Source organism: Phaseolus vulgaris, chromosome 1 (assembly GCF_051622355.1).
Source record: "Phaseolus vulgaris cultivar YP4 chromosome 1, ASM5162235v1, whole genome shotgun sequence".
NCBI lineage: Eukaryota > Viridiplantae > Streptophyta > Magnoliopsida > Fabales > Fabaceae > Phaseolus > Phaseolus vulgaris.
Window position 1 is genome coordinate 28,233,402 of NC_143498.1, and position 19,050 is coordinate 28,252,451.

Consider the following 19,050-nt stretch of genomic DNA (forward strand, 5'->3'; position numbering starts at 1 on the left):
AATTTTTAGTCAATATAGAATCTTCAACTTACTCTTCTCACGTTGAGACTGTCAACTTGTGTATGAGACTATATATCAAAAGACACTTTGAATTGTGCATTTAATAAGAATCATCACAATTACAAGAGTATTTAATGTGTTGTAATCGTATCTGAAATATGTGGGAAAACACACTACAAAAAAATGTGTATATAGTGGCGGTTATTAAAAACCGCCACAATTATTCGTATAATACGACAGTTTAATAACTGCCAGAATTCTCCTTCAAAAGGTGTCATTTAGAACCGTCACAATTCTCCTTCAAAATATTCATTCTCCCGCATTTTCGTTCCCTCCATACATTCCTTTTTTCATTTATTTTTCTTTGACCCTTTGGAAACCTCACGCTTTTATCTCTTTGGAAACCTCACAGTAGTGACCCTTTCACCCTTCATAGAAAGCAATCTTTCAAACCCTCTCACTAGATCCTAAATCTTTTCACTCTCATTAGCGTAAATCCCACCCCTCACATAGCGAAAAAAGGTTCAAATAACCCTAATCAACAACACTCCAATCAAGAAACCAGCAGTCTAATGCCACCAAAGTTTGATCCCTCGCAGGTGCTGGACGTGATCGTTCGCGTCACCGGTGGTGAGGTGGGCACTGCGAGTTCTCTCGCACCAAAGATCGGTCCGTTGGGACACTCTCCGAAGAAGATCGATGAAGACATCGCCAAGGAGACTGGACTGGAAGGGCCTCCATATGACGATGAAGCTCACCATTCATAACCACCAGGCGAAGGTGACAGTGGTGCGCTCCGCCGCCGCACTTGTCATCAATGCACTCAAAGAGCCTGAGAGGGACAGGAAAAAGAACAAGAATGTAAAGCACAATGGAAAGATCGCCCTAGACGACGTGATTGAGATCGCGAGGGTGATGAGGTCGCACTCCATGGAGAAGGATCTCAGCAGAAGCATCAAAGAGATCCTCAGGACTTGTGTATCTGTTGGGTGCACCGTCGATGGGAAAGACCCCAAGGATCTGCAACAGGAGATTTCCGATGGCGACATAGAGGTTCCTCTTAAATGATTTTGATGAATTTTCATTTGTTTTTTGTTTAGATTGCTTCTGTTGTTGGCGTTATAATTTTGAATTTGGTTTAAATGATAGAGGAAATTGTTCTACTTCGGAATGGTAAAAAAAAATTAGGGTTTTGAAATAAAGAAGTTGTTTTAGTTTCAATCAAGTATTTGTAATTTTCTTCTGTTTGGCAATGTATGATATTTTTCCAGGACTCTTACATTATTCAAAGCTTCAAGAGAGAAATATACAAAAGGCTGGTCATTTTTCTTGGGAGATAGTGTTGAAGATGGTTGCTGCCCCTTCAAGATTGTGTTTGATGAAGACTTATATGTAGTGTTTGATGAAGACTTGTATGTACTTTTCATGTAATTTTGCTTTGCTTTAAGTGTGTCTTAGTTAGTGCTTAGAGGGTGTCTAAGAGTAGCTTTTTGCTGAGTAACACACCTCATAACCACTGGCCATGTGATAAGAACAAGCATAAGTTTTCTTAAACTGTTTTTCACATGTTTTACACAAAAAACACGTTTACTGCATAAAAATAAATCTGTTCTTTTCTAAATAAACAGATTCATTTTTTTCACTGATGCCTTGGCTAAAGTCTTGTAAAAATTAGATTTTGTGCATCAGGTATTTTGACTAAGTCTTCTTCTTTTCAAAACGACTGAGTTTTAAATTGTTAAACTTTCTCTGTTTTTGTTCTGAAAAATAAATTTGTTCATCTGTAAATGAATAGATTCTTTTTGCCTCTGGTGCCATGTCAAGCTTAAACGTTTTTCAGTTTTATCTCAGCACCAGAATGGTTGACTAAGTCTCCTCACTTAACAGATTCTCTAACTGCTTTTGAAAATAAATCAGTTTATTTTATTTTCAATCTGTTCATTTTATAACAGCTTTAACTGTTTTTCAAAATTCTGTTATAAGCTGGCTTTCTATAAAATGCAAACTTGGTTTCTGAGTTTAATAACGATTAAAACAGTTCATACATTTGCAAAAAACAAGTTTTGACAGTAGAGAGTTAAGTGTTTTCAAGGATTAGCATTTGTTCTTCAAAGATTTCAAAAATCACAAAGTGCTTGTTCTTGGTTTGGTTCCAAAAGCTTGGTTTGAGGTGCAGCTACTGTTCTAGCAATCTTGCCTACTGGTTTAAGGCTGATCTTTGTTACCTCAATCAGGTGTAGTCGTTTCACTTCTTATTACTTGTAATAGTTTGGTTGAATCCTCTTCTTGATAGGTGTTCTTGGAGAGTGGATGTGTGTGTGTGAGTGCTGAAATAGGTTTTTTTTCAGCAAGAGTACCTAAGTTCTTGTAGGTTTCAAGAACAGTGGGAAGTGTACTTGATTGTACTGTGTGTTAGTGAATTCCACCTGTTGTTGGTGAAGACTGGATGTAGCTCAGGTTGAGTGAACCAGTATAATTGCTTGTGTTCATTCTCTCTCTCTCTCTGCAATTTCGTTTCTGCATAATTGATAAAACAGCAAAGAAATAAATCTGTTCAATTGAAAATAAATCTGTTCTTTCTGGGCACTGTGCATACTGTTCTTGATTTCTGAAAAAGGTGTTTGAATCTGATAAGAACATAAATAATCTGCTAAAAATCATTGGAACAGATTGACTGTGATAGGCTGCTCAAGAAACTGTCAATGCTGTTGAACAGATTGAACAGATTGAACCTTAAACAATTGCTTAAAATTGAAGCTTGCTGTTTTGTGATTCATTGTTCTTAATTTCTGAAAAATTTCTTGACATCAAGAAGAACACTCATAGTTTGTTAAAAGCCACTGGAACAGCTTGTTTGCAAAGGTCACTCAATTAACTAGCATGCTATCAATTGAACCTTAATCACTTGCTTGAAATTGAAGCTTGCTGTTTTGTGTTTCACTGATTTTCAAATCTGATATTTGTGTGTGTGTTGCTGGAAATTCTCACTGCATAATCTTGTGATTAACCTTGCTGAATTAAAAGCTTTTCAAACAAAAACAGTGCTGAAATAAATCTGTTCATTTTCACATAAATCGATTTATTTTCTGTAAAACTGTGTTAAACACTGTTTCTGCGAGAAAGTTTTAAAAGGTCAATTCACCCCCCCTCTTGAACTTTGGCACTATTAAACCCAACAATTGGTATCAAGAGCTAGGACTTGTATTTTAATCAAGTTTGTTTGTAATAATGTCTGAGTTCAATGTGCTTTTTGCTGAAGGTTCTGCTGTTAATAGACCACCTATGTTTAATGGAATGAATTATGCATTTTGGAAAGTTAGAATGAGAATTTTTATGGAATCCATTGATGCATTAATTTGGGAAGCTGTGGTCAATGGACCTTATGTGCCAATGCAGGTTGTCAAGGATGAACAAGTGGAAAAGCCAAGATCAGAATGGAATGAGACCGAAAGGAGGAAGGCTCAACATGATCTTGTGGCCAAGAACATCATAACCTCTGCATTGACAATGGATGAGTTCTTCAGGATATCTCAATGTAAGTCAGCTAAGGAGATGTGGGAAGTCTTAGAAGTGACTCATGAAGGTACTGAAGATGTGAAAAGGTCAAGGAAACATGCACTCATCCAAGAATATGAGCTGTTCAGAATGCAACCCGAGGAGAGCATTGCTAATGTGCAGAAGAGATTCACCCACATTGTGAATCACCTCACTGGCTTGGGAAAAGAATTTGACAGAGAGGAGCTCAACACAAAGATATTGAAGTGCCTCGACAGAAGCTGGCAACCAAAGGTGACAGCTATCTCTGAAAGCCGTGATCTGTCAAAATTGGAAACTGCTGCACTGTTTGGAAAGCTGATGGAGCATGAGCTAGAGCTTAAAAGACTTAAAGAGCAAGAAACAACAGAGAGAAAACCCAAAGGGCTTGCACTGAAAGCAACTGAATTGGATGAGATCAAGGAAGAAAAAGAAGATGCTGAAGATGATGATACAATCAGCCTTCTTACAAAAAGATTCAGCAAATTCCTGAGGAAGAAAAGCAAAAACAGGAACCAGCAGAAAAGAAGGTATCCTAAACCCAATGATTCAAATTCCTCTAAATATACTTGCTTTGGATGTGGCAAAACAGGGCATATCAAAACAGATTGTCCAGACAATCAAACAAGGGACAAATCTGCCAACAAGAAATCTGAAAGGAATAAAGGAAGGAGAGCCTACATCTCATGGGAGGAAAATGAAGTATCCTCAACTAGCAGCTCTTCAACAGAAGATGAGGAGAATAATTTGTGCTTCATGATGAAGGATGAGGAGTCAAGCTCTGAATCAGTAAGTAATTTTTCTGCTGATTCTGATAACTATGATGATTTGCTTGCTGCCTTCAAGGAAACACATGATGAAGCCAATAGGCTAGCTGTAATATGCAATAAGCTGCAAAAGGTAAATAGTGTGCTTGCACCTAAAGTAAAAACACTTGAGGAAGAATTGCATAAGGCCAAAACAGATTTGGTAAGCCTTGAACTGACTTGCTTGCATGCCTCTATTAAAAACTGTGAAAACTGCAAAAGATTGGAAAAACAAGTGGAATATTTGCTGAAAACCCTTTCCAATTTCACCAAGGGCAGAGAAAACCTTGAGTCTCTCCTTGGATCACAGAATGTTGTTTTCAATAAGAATGGACTTGGTTATACCCCTGGAAATACAACCAATGTCAAAAAGCTTTCAAGTTTTTTTGTTCCAGCAAAATCAGTTTTTTCAGCTTTTAACAGTGGCAAAAAGGCATCTCATGTAACCTGTTTTTACTGCATGAAATCTGGTCATACATCTAGGTCTTGCATTGCTAGAAAGCATCTTGTTCCTAAGAACTTAGCTAAATGGCTGCCAAAGAAAAGGTGTTAATCTGTGCTGGACCCTATACTGAAAAGGGTACCATTTGTATATTTTTTTTTCTGTTTTGCAGATTGGAAGCAAGAAAAACCAGTGGTACTTGGACAGTGGTTGTTCCAAGCATATGACTGGAGATCTTACAAAGTTCACCAGCTTAAAGCTCAAAGCAGAAGGACATGTGACCTATGGTGATAATAACCGAGGGAGGATTTTGGGCAGAGGAACTGTTGGAACAAGGAATTCAACAACCATTGAGAATGTGCTGTATGTAGAAGGACTCAAGCATAGTCTTCTCAGCATAAGTCAGCTTTGTGACAAAGGATACAAAGTGAATTTTGAGTCAAGTGGCTGCACAATCTCAAGTAATTCATCTAGTAAGGCACTGTTTACTGGTAAGAGAGTGAATAACATTTACTTGTTGAATATCATGGAAACTAACTCTTCAAATGAGTGCTTGCTGTCCAGAAGTGATGAGTCTTGGTTGTGGCACAGGAGGTTAGCTCACATACACACAAATCACTTGAATAAATTGAAATCTAAAGATTTAGTTTCTGGTTTACCTAACATTAAATTTCAGGATAACAGGCTTTGTGATGCTTGTGTGAAAGGTAAACAAATCAAATCCTCTTTCAAGTTAAAGGATATTGTCTCTACAAAAAATCCATTGGATGTGTTGCATATGGACTTATTTGGTCCATCTAGAGTTGCTAGCTTGGCTGGAAATTTGTATGCTTTAGTTGTTGTGGAAGATTACTCTAGATTTACATGGACTTTATTTCTTGCACATAAACATGATGCTTATTCTGCCTTTAAGAGATTAGCAAAAATTCTGGAAAATGAAAATGGTTGCTGCATTAAATCAATTCGAAGTGATCATGGGGGAGAGTTTCAAAATGCTAAGTTTGAGAGGTTCTGTGAGAAGCATGGGATAACTCATACCTTTTCAGCCCCTAGGACACCCCAACAAAATGGTGTAGTTGAAAGGAAAAATAGATCACTAGAGGAACTTGCTAGAACTATGTTAAATGAATCTAAGCTTCCTAAGTACTTTTGGGCTGATGCTGTTTATACTGCAAGTTATGTCTTAAATAGGACCTTAATAAGACCAATTCTTAAGAAAACCTAGTGTGAGTCACCTTAGAGTATTTGGGTGTAAATGTTTTGTATTGAATAATGGCAAAGAAAATCTTGGTAAGTTTGATGCTAAATCTGATGAAGGTGTGCACATTGGTTATGCTTTGAATGGTCATGCATATAGAGTCTTCAATAAAAGGTTGCTCATAGTAGAAGAATCAATGCATGTTGTTTTTGATGAAACTGATCATAGCCTATCTAAAACTGCTGATGAACCTGACAGTAATGAATTTAAATCTATTTTAAATCAAAATGAATCGATTCATTTTGATACTGCTGATACACATACTGTACAAGAATCTACTGCAGCTGCAGGTTTGCCAAAAGAGTGGAAAACCCCAAGAGACTTAACCCTTGATAATGTCATTGGGAACATTGAGAAAGGAGTGTCAACTAGAAAATCCTTGAACAATTTCTGTGAAGCAATGGCTTTTGTATCTCAAGTTGAACCCAAGAATTTGAAGGAAGCTCTCAAGGACAGTAACTGGATTTTAGCTATGCAAGAGGAACTGAATCAGTTTGCTCTTAATGAGGTCTGGACTCTTGTTCCTAGAATACCTGAGATGAATGTTATTGGAACAAAATGGGTATTTAGAAACAAAATGGATGAGCATGGAGTGATCACCAGAAACAAGGCTAGGCTTGTAGCTAAATGGTACAATCAAGAAGAAGGAATAGACTATGATGAGACATATGCACCAGTGGCTCGGTTAGAAGCTGTTAGACTGCTGCTTGCTTTTTCATGCATCAAAGGGTTCAAGCTATTCCAAATGGACGTGAAGAGTGCCTTTCTGAATGGCTATATAAATGAAGAGGTATTTGTCTCACAACCACCAGGTTTTGAAGACCATCAACATCCAGAATATGTGTTCAAACTCCAAAAGGCTCTCTATGGACTCAAGCAAGCTCCTAGGCAATGGTATGAGAGGCTAAGTGATTTTCTCACCTCTCAAGGCTATGACAGAGGCACATCAGATAAGACCTTGTTCATTAAGAAGAAAGGAGATGACTCAATTCTAGTCCAAGTATATGTGGATGACATCATTTTTGGATCAAACAATGGAGAATTGTGTGAAGCTTTCGTAAAAGTCATGAAGAGTGAGTTTGAAATGTCAATGATGGGTGAGTTGAACTATTTTCTAGGCTTGCAGGTCAAACAACTCAAGGATGGCATTTTCTTGAGTCAAGCAAAGTATTGCAAGGATTTGCTGAAGAAATTTGAAATGGACAAGTGTAAACCAATCAGCACACCCTTCTCAACAAGCTGTCATTTGGATCATGATGAAGCTGGAATTTCTGTTGATGAAACCAAATACAGAGGACTCATAGGATCACTACTGTATCTCACTGCCAGCAGGCCAGATATAATGTTTGCAGTGTGCATGTGTGCAAGGTTTCAATCTGCTCCTAAAGAATCACACTACAATGCTGTCAAAAGGATTTTGAAGTATTTGCAAGGAACTAAAGAAGTTGGCTTGTGGTATCCAGGTAACATTTCATTAAGCTTAACTGGGTATTCTGATTCAGATTTTGCAGGTTGCAAAATTGATAGGAAGAGCACAAGTGGAACCTGTCATTTGCTTGGATCAAGCTTGATCTCATGGCAATGCAAAAAGCAGGCTTGTGTAGCTCTTTCCACTGCTGAAGCAGAATACATTGCAGCAGGGAGTTGCTGTGCTCAAACTATATGACTAAGACAACAATTGAATGATTTTGGTATCTTACTTAACCATATACCTCTGCTGTGTGATAATACAAGTGCAATCAACTTAACCAAAAATCCTGTCATGCATTCAAGAACCAAACACATTGAAATAAGGCATCATTTTCTAAGGGAACACATATCTAATGGAACATGTGATATTAAGTTCATTGATACTGATTTACAACTTGCTGATTTGTTCACAAAACCATTAGCCAAAGATAGGTTTAATTTTCTGCTTAATGAATTGGGTATTATAAATGTCAATTGTACCTAACAGTAAAAAAAAATTAAATCTGTTTATTCGCAATTAAATGTGTTTATTTTCTGCACTGATACGCATTGATGACTAGGAAAGAGAAATTCTGATCTTTGACTGCTTGACTGACTTAGTGGGCATTAACCTCTGTACCTTTGACGGTTTTGGTCATGGTTATGTAACCGATTTGATGGTTTGGGTGCTCAATAAGAATTTGAGTGTATGCATCGTGACCCTAAAGATTTGGTGCATATTTTCAAAGATTCTCTGCACAAATTCAGAAGCATAAAATCTTCATGTATATCCACTCATAACTGCCATATCAATCCATTTATTCTGCTATAAATCTGTGTGAATACTTGCTACCCACATTGGCCATTCTCTTTCTATTCTCACCATTTGAAATCAAGACAAGAATTCAGGTTAACATGGCTTCGTCTTCAAGACAAAAACAGAAAGGCAAGGGAAAGCAAACCACTTCTCAAGGTGTGTTAGAAGGATGGTTCGCTGGAAATGAAGAAGGCATCAATGCCTACATTCATGAAACAAGCAGGAAGCAGATCAACATACCCAAGGTGCTGGATTTCAACTGGCTGAAATCTGAAAAACTGGTAGAAACAAGGACTGTGTTGAAGCACCAGAAACTGAAAAAGATGCTGGAATTAACGGGTAATGTCTATCCTGACTTGGTTAAGGTGTTTTATACTAACCTCACATTGGATGGGAAGAATGTTGTCTCTTATGTGAAAGGGACAAAGATGAAGATCACAAGTGAGGTGTGGAATTCTGTGGCTGGAATAAAATATGCTGGACTGAAAGTAGGGAAAGGAAATACCAGTGGAATTTCAGAATTCAACAAGCTGCAATATTACAAAAGTTGCATGAGGAATCCTACAGAGAGCATAAACAGATTCCATGCAGGGTATTTGAACCTCACTCCACGTCTAGTTGCATACATCATAGCTTGGCAACTGATTCCTAGAGGGACAAACCATGCTGTCTTACATGAAGAGGATCTTATTCTCCTATATTGCATCATGAACCAGATTAAGGTAAACTGGGTGTTCATTGTCAATGAACACATGCTCAAGTCAAAAAGGTTGGCTGATTACAGATTTCCCTATGCTATTCTTGTTTCCAAATTAATTGATTACTTTGGTATTGATGCTACAAATGAGAGAAATGACCCTATCAAAGCTGTAAGTGAGATTGATACTTCAACTCTCACCAAAATGGGTTTTCACAAAATTGAAAACAAGTGGGTGGTCCTCAAGGAGAAGGACACTCAAGCAGAACATGAAGATGAGGATGAAACTATTCCTATGGATGATGACTCACCTGCTGCCCAATCTGAACATGAGGAAGTTGCTGCAAATGCCATAGTTGCCTATCAAAGTCCAGAATACCGTGGAGAACCAATGTCTATGTTTGAGAGGCAAGTGCTGTACCGTCTTGATGTCATGTCTGCAGAACAAAGGGCACACTTTGAGACTACTCATGCAAGGTTCCAACACCTTGATCATCAGATTGAAGGAGTTCAGGCACAGCTTGCAGAGCTTTACTACAAGGATCAGTAGTTTTCTGTTTTTAATGCTTTCATTATCAGTTTTCAAGTTTCTGTAATGCTGACAATTTGGTTTTATGTTTCTGAACTATTATGATTGTGGTTTCTGCTTTACATCCCTTTATTCCCTATGCTTATATGCTGTTTGATGAATCCAAAGGGGGAGAAAAATAGCTCACTATGCTAGGTGAAGCTAGCTGTAACAGGGAGTTAATTCTGCACCTTTAAACCAATTCATATACTATGCAATACTGCTGTTTTTTTCTGGTTTAAAATCTGGTGCAGTGCAGGTGCAATTCTAGTTTAAAATCTGGTGCAGTACAAGTGCTTAAAGCAACAAAGCTATGAGGTTAGCTATGGGGATTTGTCTCCATCAAACAGGGGGAGATTGTTGAAGATGGTTGCTGCCCCTTCAAGATTGTGTTTGATGAAGACTTATATGTAGTGTTTGATGAAGACTTGTATGTACTTTTCATGTAATTTTGCTTTGCTTTAAGTGTGTCTTAGTTAGTGCTTAGAGGGTGTCTAAGAGTAGCTTTTTGCTGAGTAACTCACCTCATAACCACTGGCCATGTGATAAGAACAAGCATAAGTTTTCTTAAACTGTTTTTCACATGTTTTACACAAAAAACACGTTTACTGCATAAAAATAAATCTGTTCTTTTCTAAATAAACAGATTCATTTTTTTCACTGATGCCTTGGCTAAAGTCTTGTAAAAATTAGATTTTGTGCATCAGGTATTTTGACTAAGTCTTCTTCTTTTCAAAACGACTGAGTTTTAAATTGTTAAACTTTCTCTGTTTTTGTTCTGAAAAATAAATTTGTTCATCTGTAAATGAATAGATTCTTTTTGCCTCTGGTGCCATGTCAAGCTTAAACGTTTTTCAGTTTTATCTCAGCACCAGAATGGTTGACTAAGTCTCCTCACTTAACAGATTCTCTAACTGCTTTTGAAAATAAATCAGTTTATTTTATTTTCAATCTGTTCATTTTATAACAGCTTTAACTGTTTTTCAAAATTCTGTTATAAGCTGGCTTTCTATAAAATGCAAACTTGGTTTCTGAGTTTAATAACGATTAAAACAGTTCATACATTTGCAAAAAACAAGTTTTGACAGTAGAGAGTTAAGTGTTTTCAAGGATTAGCATTTGTTCTTCAAAGATTTCAAAAATCACAAAGTGCTTGTTCTTGGTTTGGTTCCAAAAGCTTGGTTTGAGGTGCAGCTACTGTTCTAGCAATCTTGCCTACTGGTTTAAGGCTGATCTTTGTTACCTCAATCAGGTGTAGTCGTTTCACTTCTTATTACTTGTAATAGTTTGGTTGAATCCTCTTCTTGATAGGTGTTCTTGGAGAGTGGATGTGTGTGTGTGAGTGCTGAAATAGGTTTTTTTTCAGCAAGAGTACCTAAGTTCTTGTAGGTTTCAAGAACAGTGGGAAGTGTACTTGATTGTACTGTGTGTTAGTGAATTCCACCTGTTGTTGGTGAAGACTGGATGTAGCTCAGGTTGAGTGAACCAGTATAATTGCTTGTGTTCATTCTCTCTCTCTCTCTGCAATTTCGTTTCTGCATAATTGATAAAACAGCAAAGAAATAAATCTGTTCAATTGAAAATAAATCTGTTCTTTCTGGGCACTGTGCATACTGTTCTTGATTTCTGAAAAAGGTGTTTGAATCTGATAAGAACATAAATAATCTGCTAAAAATCATTGGAACAGATTGACTGTGATAGGCTGCTCAAGAAACTGTCAATGCTGTTGAACAGATTGAACAGATTGAACCTTAAACAATTGCTTAAAATTGAAGCTTGCTGTTTTGTGATTCATTGTTCTTAATTTCTGAAAAATTTCTTGACATCAAGAAGAACACTCATAGTTTGTTAAAAGCCACTGGAACAGCTTGTTTGCAAAGGTCACTCAATTAACTAGCATGCTATCAATTGAACCTTAATCACTTGCTTGAAATTGAAGCTTGCTGTTTTGTGTTTCACTGATTTTCAAATCTGATATTTGTGTGTGTGTTGCTGGAAATTCTCACTGCATAATCTTGTGATTAACCTTGCTGAATTAAAAGCTTTTCAAACAAAAACAGTGCTGAAATAAATCTGTTCATTTTCACATAAATCGATTTATTTTCTGTAAAACTGTGTTAAACACTGTTTCTGCGAGAAAGTTTTAAAAGGTCAATTCACCCCCCCTCTTGAACTTTGGCACTATTAAACCCAACAATTGGTATCAAGAGCTAGGACTTGTATTTTAATCAAGTTTGTTTGTAATAATGTCTGAGTTCAATGTGCTTTTTGCTGAAGGTTCTGCTGTTAATAGACCACCTATGTTTAATGGAATGAATTATGCATTTTGGAAAGTTAGAATGAGAATTTTTATGGAATCCATTGATGCATTAATTTGGGAAGCTGTGGTCAATGGACCTTATGTGCCAATGCAGGTTGTCAAGGATGAACAAGTGGAAAAGCCAAGATCAGAATGGAATGAGACCGAAAGGAGGAAGGCTCAACATGATCTTGTGGCCAAGAACATCATAACCTCTGCATTGACAATGGATGAGTTCTTCAGGATATCTCAATGTAAGTCAGCTAAGGAGATGTGGGAAGTCTTAGAAGTGACTCATGAAGGTACTGAAGATGTGAAAAGGTCAAGGAAACATGCACTCATCCAAGAATATGAGCTGTTCAGAATGCAACCCGAGGAGAGCATTGCTAATGTGCAGAAGAGATTCACCCACATTGTGAATCACCTCACTGGCTTGGGAAAAGAATTTGACAGAGAGGAGCTCAACACAAAGATATTGAAGTGCCTCGACAGAAGCTGGCAACCAAAGGTGACAGCTATCTCTGAAAGCCGTGATCTGTCAAAATTGGAAACTGCTGCACTGTTTGGAAAGCTGATGGAGCATGAGCTAGAGCTTAAAAGACTTAAAGAGCAAGAAACAACAGAGAGAAAACCCAAAGGGCTTGCACTGAAAGCAACTGAATTGGATGAGATCAAGGAAGAAAAAGAAGATGCTGAAGATGATGATACAATCAGCCTTCTTACAAAAAGATTCAGCAAATTCCTGAGGAAGAAAAGCAAAAACAGGAACCAGCAGAAAAGAAGGTATCCTAAACCCAATGATTCAAATTCCTCTAAATATACTTGCTTTGGATGTGGCAAAACAGGGCATATCAAAACAGATTGTCCAGACAATCAAACAAGGGACAAATCTGCCAACAAGAAATCTGAAAGGAATAAAGGAAGGAGAGCCTACATCTCATGGGAGGAAAATGAAGTATCCTCAACTAGCAGCTCTTCAACAGAAGATGAGGAGAATAATTTGTGCTTCATGATGAAGGATGAGGAGTCAAGCTCTGAATCAGTAAGTAATTTTTCTGCTGATTCTGATAACTATGATGATTTGCTTGCTGCCTTCAAGGAAACACATGATGAAGCCAATAGGCTAGCTGTAATATGCAATAAGCTGCAAAAGGTAAATAGTGTGCTTGCACCTAAAGTAAAAACACTTGAGGAAGAATTGCATAAGGCCAAAACAGATTTGGTAAGCCTTGAACTGACTTGCTTGCATGCCTCTATTAAAAACTGTGAAAACTGCAAAAGATTGGAAAAACAAGTGGAATATTTGCTGAAAACCCTTTCCAATTTCACCAAGGGCAGAGAAAACCTTGAGTCTCTCCTTGGATCACAGAATGTTGTTTTCAATAAGAATGGACTTGGTTATACCCCTGGAAATACAACCAATGTCAAAAAGCTTTCAAGTTTTTTTGTTCCAGCAAAATCAGTTTTTTCAGCTTTTAACAGTGGCAAAAAGGCATCTCATGTAACCTGTTTTTACTGCATGAAATCTGGTCATACATCTAGGTCTTGCATTGCTAGAAAGCATCTTGTTCCTAAGAACTTAGCTAAATGGCTGCCAAAGAAAATGTGTTAATCTGTGCTGGACCCTATACTGAAAAGGGTACCATTTGTATATTTTTTTTTCTGTTTTGCAGATTGGAAGCAAGAAAAACCAGTGGTACTTGGACAGTGGTTGTTCCAAGCATATGACTGGAGATCTTACAAAGTTCACCAGCTTAAAGCTCAAAGCAGAAGGACATGTGACCTATGGTGATAATAACCGAGGGAGGATTTTGGGCAGAGGAACTGTTGGAACAAGGAATTCAACAACCATTGAGAATGTGCTGTATGTAGAAGGACTCAAGCATAGTCTTCTCAGCATAAGTCAGCTTTGTGACAAAGGATACAAAGTGAATTTTGAGTCAAGTGGCTGCACAATCTCAAGTAATTCATCTAGTAAGGCACTGTTTACTGGTAAGAGAGTGAATAACATTTACTTGTTGAATATCATGGAAACTAACTCTTCAAATGAGTGCTTGCTGTCCAGAAGTGATGAGTCTTGGTTGTGGCACAGGAGGTTAGCTCACATACACACAAATCACTTGAATAAATTGAAATCTAAAGATTTAGTTTCTGGTTTACCTAACATTAAATTTCAGGATAACAGGCTTTGTGATGCTTGTGTGAAAGGTAAACAAATCAAATCCTCTTTCAAGTTAAAGGATATTGTCTCTACAAAAAATCCATTGGATGTGTTGCATATGGACTTATTTGGTCCATCTAGAGTTGCTAGCTTGGCTGGAAATTTGTATGCTTTAGTTGTTGTGGATGATTACTCTAGATTTACATGGACTTTATTTCTTGCACATAAACATGATGCTTATTCTGCCTTTAAGAGATTAGCAAAAATTCTGGAAAATGAAAATGGTTGCTGCATTAAATCAATTCGAAGTGATCATGGGGGAGAGTTTCAAAATGCTAAGTTTGAGAGGTTCTGTGAGAAGCATGGGATAACTCATACCTTTTCAGCCCCTAGGACACCCCAACAAAATGGTGTAGTTGAAAGGAAAAATAGATCACTAGAGGAACTTGCTAGAACTATGTTAAATGAATCTAAGCTTCCTAAGTACTTTTGGGCTGATGCTGTTTATACTGCAAGTTATGTCTTAAATAGGACCTTAATAAGACCAATTCTTAAGAAAACCTAGTGTGAGTCACCTTAGAGTATTTGGGTGTAAATGTTTTGTATTGAATAATGGCAAAGAAAATCTTGGTAAGTTTGATGCTAAATCTGATGAAGGTGTGCACATTGGTTATGCTTTGAATGGTCATGCATATAGAGTCTTCAATAAAAGGTTGCTCATAGTAGAAGAATCAATGCATGTTGTTTTTGATGAAACTGATCATAGCCTATCTAAAACTGCTGATGAACCTGACAGTAATGAATTTAAATCTATTTTAAATCAAAATGAATCGATTCATTTTGATACTGCTGATACACATACTGTACAAGAATCTACTGCAGCTGCAGGTTTGCCAAAAGAGTGGAAAACCCCAAGAGACTTAACCCTTGATAATGTCATTGGGAACATTGAGAAAGGAGTGTCAACTAGAAAATCCTTGAACAATTTCTGTGAAGCAATGGCTTTTGTATCTCAAGTTGAACCCAAGAATTTGAAGGAAGCTCTCAAGGACAGTAACTGGATTTTAGCTATGCAAGAGGAACTGAATCAGTTTGCTCTTAATGAGGTCTGGACTCTTGTTCCTAGAATACCTGAGATGAATGTTATTGGAACAAAATGGGTATTTAGAAACAAAATGGATGAGCATGGAGTGATCACCAGAAACAAGGCTAGGCTTGTAGCTAAAGGGTACAATCAAGAAGAAGGAATAGACTATGATGAGACATATGCACCAGTGGCTCGGTTAGAAGCTGTTAGACTGCTGCTTGCTTTTTCATGCATCAAAGGGTTCAAGCTATTCCAAATGGACGTGAAGAGTGCCTTTCTGAATGGCTATATAAATGAAGAGGTATTTGTCTCACAACCACCAGGTTTTGAAGACCATCAACATCCAGAATATGTGTTCAAACTCCAAAAGGCTCTCTATGGACTCAAGCAAGCTCCTAGGCAATGGTATGAGAGGCTAAGTGATTTTCTCACCTCTCAAGGCTATGACAGAGGCACATCAGATAAGACCTTGTTCATTAAGAAGAAAGGAGATGACTCAATTCTAGTCCAAGTATATGTGGATGACATCATTTTTGGATCAAACAATGGAGAATTGTGTGAAGCTTTCGTAAAAGTCATGAAGAGTGAGTTTGAAATGTCAATGATGGGTGAGTTGAACTATTTTCTAGGCTTGCAGGTCAAACAACTCAAGGATGGCATTTTCTTGAGTCAAGCAAAGTATTGCAAGGATTTGCTGAAGAAATTTGAAATGGACAAGTGTAAACCAATCAGCACACCCTTCTCAACAAGCTGTCATTTGGATCATGATGAAGCTGGAATTTCTGTTGATGAAACCAAATACAGAGGACTCATAGGATCACTACTGTATCTCACTGCCAGCAGGCCAGATATAATGTTTGCAGTGTGCATGTGTGCAAGGTTTCAATCTGCTCCTAAAGAATCACACTACAATGCTGTCAAAAGGATTTTGAAGTATTTGCAAGGAACTAAAGAAGTTGGCTTGTGGTATCCAGGTAACATTTCATTAAGCTTAACTGGGTATTCTGATTCAGATTTTGCAGGTTGCAAAATTGATAGGAAGAGCACAAGTGGAACCTGTCATTTGCTTGGATCAAGCTTGATCTCATGGCAATGCAAAAAGCAGGCTTGTGTAGCTCTTTCCACTGCTGAAGCAGAATACATTGCAGCAGGGAGTTGCTGTGCTCAAACTATATGACTAAGACAACAATTGAATGATTTTGGTATCTTACTTAACCATATACCTCTGCTGTGTGATAATACAAGTGCAATCAACTTAACCAAAAATCCTGTCATGCATTCAAGAACCAAACACATTGAAATAAGGCATCATTTTCTAAGGGAACACATATCTAATGGAACATGTGATATTAAGTTCATTGATACTGATTTACAACTTGCTGATTTGTTCACAAAACCATTAGCCAAAGATAGGTTTAATTTTCTGCTTAATGAATTGGGTATTATAAATGTCAATTGTACCTAACAGTAAAAAAAAATTAAATCTGTTTATTCGCAATTAAATGTGTTTATTTTCTGCACTGATACGCATTGATGACTAGGAAAGAGAAATTCTGATCTTTGACTGCTTGACTGACTTAGTGGGCATTAACCTCTGTACCTTTGACGGTTTTGGTCATGGTTATGTAACCGATTTGATGGTTTGGGTGCTCAATAAGAATTTGAGTGTATGCATCGTGACCCTAAAGATTTGGTGCATATTTTCAAAGATTCTCTGCACAAATTCAGAAGCATAAAATCTTCATGTATATCCACTCATAACTGCCATATCAATCCATTTATTCTGCTATAAATCTGTGTGAATACTTGCTACCCACATTGGCCATTCTCTTTCTATTCTCACCATTTGAAATCAAGACAAGAATTCAGGTTAACATGGCTTCGTCTTCAAGACAAAAACAGAAAGGCAAGGGAAAGCAAACCACTTCTCAAGGTGTGTTAGAAGGATGGTTCGCTGGAAATGAAGAAGGCATCAATGCCTACATTCATGAAACAAGCAGGAAGCAGATCAACATACCCAAGGTGCTGGATTTCAACTGGCTGAAATCTGAAAAACTGGTAGAAACAAGGACTGTGTTGAAGCACCAGAAACTGAAAAAGATGCTGGAATTAACGGGTAATGTCTATCCTGACTTGGTTAAGGTGTTTTATACTAACCTCACATTGGATGGGAAGAATGTTGTCTCTTATGTGAAAGGGACAAAGATGAAGATCACAAGTGAGGTGTGGAATTCTGTGGCTGGAATAAAATATGCTGGACTGAAAGTAGGGAAAGGAAATACCAGTGGAATTTCAGAATTCAACAAGCTGCAATATTACAAAAGTTGCATGAGGAATCCTACAGAGAGCATAAACAGATTCCATGCAGGGCATTTGAACCTCACTCCACGTCTAGTTGCATACATCATAGCTTGGCAACTGATTCCTAGAGGGACAAACCATGCTGTCTTACATGAAGAGGATCTTATTCTCCTATATTGCATCATGAACCAGATTAAGGTAAACTGGGTGTTCATTGTCAATGAACACATGCTCAAGTCAAAAAGGTTGGCTGATTACAGATTTCCCTATGCTATTCTTGTTTCCAAATTAATTGATTACTTTGGTATTGATGCTACAAATGAGAGAAATGACCCTATCAAAGCTGTAAGTGAGATTGATACTTCAACTCTCACCAAAATGGGTTTTCACAAAATTGAAAACAAGTGGGTGGTCCTCAAGGAGAAGGACACTCAAGCAGAACATGAAGATGAGGATGAAACTATTCCTATGGATGATGACTCACCTGCTGCCCAATCTGAACATGAGGAAGTTGCTGCAAATGCCATAGTTGCCTATCAAAGTCCAGAATACCGTGGAGAACCAATGTCTATGTTTGAGAGGCAAGTGCTGTACCGTCTTGATGTCATGTCTGCAGAACAAAGGGCACACTTTGAGACTACTCATGCAAGGTTCCAACACCTTGATCATCAGATTGAAGGAGTTCAGGCACAGCTTGCAGAGCTTTACTACAAGGATCAGTAGTTTTCTGTTTTTAATGCTTTCATTATCAGTTTTCAAGTTTCTGTAATGCTGACAATTTGGTTTTATGTTTCTGAACTATTATGATTGTGGTTTCTGCTTTACATCCCTTTATTCCCTATGCTTATATGCTGTTTGATGAATCCAAAGGGGGAGAAAAATAGCTCACTATGCTAGGTGAAGCTAGCTGTAACAGGGAGTTAATTCTGCACCTTTAAACCAATTCATATACTATGCAATACTGCTGTTTTTTTCTGGTTTAAAATCTGGTGCAGTGCAGGTGCAATTCTAGTTTAAAATCTGGTGCAGTACAAGTGCTTAAAGCAACAAAGCTATGAGGTTAGCTATGGGGATTTGTCTCCATCAAACAGGGGGAGATTGTTGAAGATGGTTGCTGCCCCTTCAAGATTGTGTTTGATGAAGACTTATATGTAGTGTTTGATGAAGACTTGTATGTACTTTTCATGTAATTTTGCTTTGCTTTAAGTGTGTCTTAGTTAGTGCTTAGAGGGTGTCTAAGAGTAGCTTTTTGCTGAGTAACTCACCTCATAACCACTGGCCATGTGATAAGAACAAGCATAAGTTTTCTTAAACTGTTTTTCACATGTTTTACACAAAAAACACGTTTACTGCATAAAAATAAATCTGTTCTTTTCTAAATAAACAGATTCATTTTTTTCACTGATGCCTTGGCTAAAGTCTTGTAAAAATTAGATTTTGTGCATCAGGTATTTTGACTAAGTCTTCTTCTTTTCAAAACGACTGAGTTTTAAATTGTTAAACTTTCTCTGTTTTTGTTCTGAAAAATAAATTTGTTCATCTGTAAATGAATAGATTCTTTTTGCCTCTGGTGCCATGTCAAGCTTAAACGTTTTTCAGTTTTATCTCAGCACCAGAATGGTTGACTAAGT

The 19,050-nt window shown here is 37.4% G+C and overlaps 1 pseudogene; it reads left to right on the forward strand.

The window, feature by feature from the left end:
- The first annotated feature begins 572 nt into the window (after positions 1 to 572).
- LOC137816014 (large ribosomal subunit protein uL11 pseudogene) lies at positions 573 to 1,068 on the forward strand (annotated as a pseudogene).
- The last annotated feature ends 17,982 nt before the right edge of the window (positions 1,069 to 19,050 follow it).